At 48.9% G+C, this 3,116-nt stretch overlaps 1 protein-coding gene across 8 annotated transcripts in view; it reads left to right on the forward strand.

The window, feature by feature from the left end:
* The window catches only part of LOC106722702, a 173,182-nt gene that overhangs the window by 110,995 nt on the left and 59,071 nt on the right, over positions 1-3,116 (forward strand). Inside the window, exon 5 of one of the 8 annotated variants that reach the window (XR_003096016.1) lies at positions 2,659-3,100. The exons of the other annotated variants lie outside the window; for them this stretch is intronic. The gene's annotated coding sequence lies outside the window, so the exon portion shown is untranslated. Of the gene's footprint in view, positions 1-2,658; positions 3,101-3,116 lie in introns of those variants that run through there. 8 annotated transcript variants of the gene reach the window in all.

The raw sequence follows: 3,116 nt of genomic DNA on the forward strand, positions 1-3,116 counted from the left end.
GCGAGCCTGGGGGGGAGAGGGGGTACAGGGATGGGACTTCCTGCCCCCACTGGCCTTGGGAGATGGCTCTGAGCACTGCAGCCTCCCCACCTGCTCTGTGCATAACCAGCCCAGATGGTCAGCACTGAGCCCCACACTCAATGCCTGGAGCTGCCTGGCTGCTGGGTGGGGAGGGAGCCTGCCAGCTACAACCACTGCTGGGTGAGTGAGGTGGGGGGGAATCAGCTGCCAGACCCTGCACAACCTGACAGAGTACAGGGTCACCAGGAACCAACTTTAGGCTGCTGTGCTGCACTCTCTGAACTCTACCTTGCTCCAGCTGCCCGGACCTGCCAGGGTGTGTGTCCGGGTTCTGGGGGCCCAATCCTTTTTATTTCCTCCAGAGCTCAGCCCCCTGTACTGCTGCAAGCTGGGCCCAGTCCTTTTCAGAGCTCAGGCAGTGCCTGGCTGTCTGGCAGCCTAGACAGGGGCAGCACAGGGGAGCAGGCTCCAGAGAAAAAAAGGGTTGGCCCCTTAGAGCTCAAGCAGAGAGTCATTCCTGCCCCTATCCCCTAGTCCCACCTCTGCTCACCAAGACTCTAGTGCAGGGACAGGCAAAGTTCAGCCCATGGGCCTGATCCAGTTGTCAGTATAGCCATTTCCCAGCCACCCCTGTGCATTGCTGGGACCGGTCTCCATGGAGACCCCAGCTGCAGTTGCTCCGTGAAAGCTTAAGGCTGGGGTTGCCATCGAGACTAGCCCCAGCCGCACTGGCAGGGCACACAGCAGAGCAGGGCAGGGGGCTGCTTCAGAGCTGCTGGGATCTTGCAATTGGGGCAGCTTGCTCAGGAGCCAGGGCAGAGCTGTGATCTGTAGCCTGCGCACTCTGGGCAGGGGCATGCAGGCAGGGGATCATGGCTCTGCCCCGGCTCCTTGCAGCCATGATAGCCTGGTCTGGAGCAGGGGAGAGCCACAATCCTCTGCCTGTGCTCCTCTACCCAGAGTGTGCAGGCTACAGATCATGGCTCTGGCCTGCTCCGGAGCAAGATGTCCCATCGCAAGATCCTAGCGGCTCTGGAGCAGCCCCCGCCCTGCTGTGCTGTGCACCCTGCCAGCGTGGCTGGGGTCAGTCTCCATGGCAACCCCAGCCTTGAGCTTTCACAGTGCAGCTATGGCTGGGGTCTCCATGGAGACCGGCACCAGCCATGCGGGCAGGGGCTGCTGGGAAGTGGAGTCTGGCTGCTGGCCAGATCGGCCACTTTGTCCCCACCTTGTTCTAATGGCAGATCACAGCTGTGCAGGTCAGGGACAGTCAGAGCAGATTTTTTTAGCCTTAGGTGTGACTTTTCACTAAGCTGAGCAACGCTAAGCTGATTAACATTTTTTTTGGCTTACGGCATAAAGTATAACAAAACCCTATGGTATTAGCGTCTCATCGTAACAGGTTTCTTTTAATTCCTGTGTGTAAACATTGAATGATCAATAAACTCAGAGGTTCAGCAGTGCTTTAATAAGTAACAGAACAAGTGCTGAAACAGTGCCCTTCCCCCACACAGGGTTTCTGGGGTAAATTCAGTTTACCTGCTCCCTGACCTTCTCAGATAGATGCACATTCAAAGAGAATACAGATCAATAAAAATGTCTTAGCTCCTGCCCTCTGTAGGTGTGCACTGGGTACCTTGGCAGTCCTTTTCTTTCCTCATTGCCCTCCTTTCTTGTACCCCAGCTTGAGGACTGGTTTCCTCATTTGTCCTGGCCCAGAGTCTTCCTACTGTGGTGCAAGAAGCACATTCACTATACAGGCTGACATCTGTGACAGCTTCCCTTCTAATTTTCTCAATTAATACTTCCTCTCCTTTCAAGGCTCTGAAAACATTTACTTCTTTGCCAGCATCAATTATTCTCTCTCCCTCTCTCTTTTTCTCTCTCTAGATAATATTTATCCCTGTGCAGTGTGCAAGCCCTATGTAAGTTCCATACTGTTACTAGAGATAGTAGAGAATCTAACACCATTTATTTAGGCAAAAACTGACCTACAAGAATAATATCTCTAAGCACAGTAATATCCATAGGAATTCCAGCAGAAAAGGTGGTACAAGAGAACTCCCATGAAATTCACGATTATATTCATTTTAGAAAATGAGTTAGTATTTTCTGGCTACAGACTGAACAAGGAAGGAAACAAAACATTTGAGTTCCCTATTTAAGGCTACTTTCTCTGTGTTTTTTTCTTTCCTCTGTTTAATTCCTGATACCCTAGAGATACAGTTTCCTCCCTCAGCAAAGACTGTGACCTTAAAAATAGTAGGCTCCAAAATAAACACTGCAAGAAAGAAAGAAAAAAACCCACTTCAATTGTTTCACATACATGCTAAGTAACTGAAACCATTTCCATGCTAAAGCTGGAACTCATAATCTTTTTTGGACCTGGAAATTGGGTGTTTGCCTCTTAAAGACGTAAATGTATTTTGTATGCATGCTGAATGTCACTCTTTCCAAACAGCTCTGTTAGTCCATTGGACTCCATTCATCAATAGTTTGGCTCTGCTCCTACCACACTTGCAAAATCTCTATAGGCCAACTTGGTCCATAGGGAGAATGCTGGGCTGTCTTATATAATGCTTACTGATAGAGTTGTCCTTTCTTGTGCTCACTGAAGGTGTGCTTTCTTTCTGTCAGTAGACATAATTGTAGCTTCAGGCCAGCTGCAAGACCAAGAGTTGATCAGGTAGAAGGAGCACTTTCTGGAGCTTAAAACTTCATACTCCAATCCATTTACAGAAAAGAATAAAAGAAGGATGCAGCCTTGCTTGGACTTCCATGTGGGATTGTATCCATGGTGGTGATCCAATCCAACTAAAACTTCAGTCTGTCCCCCCAGTGCTGCCTTCACTTTTGGCTCCAATTGGATCAGAGTTCACATAACATCATTTCCAAGAAAAGAACTGATGACTAAATGAATCTAAAAGGTGGTAGTGGTAGGTAATGTTTTTATATTAATGGAAGAGTCCAGTCCACACATTGCAACTTCTTTCAGCTGATTTCAGTTAGTAGCTCTACTGTACCTTTCACTCAGGAGCTCTCTGAAGTTTATGTACCATATATATATGCCGAAGAGGCTGGAAGTACTAGGGAAA

The sequence above is a fragment of the Alligator sinensis genome, unplaced genomic scaffold (assembly GCF_000455745.1).
Source record: "Alligator sinensis unplaced genomic scaffold, ASM45574v1 scaffold91_1, whole genome shotgun sequence".
NCBI lineage: Eukaryota > Metazoa > Chordata > Crocodylia > Alligatoridae > Alligator > Alligator sinensis.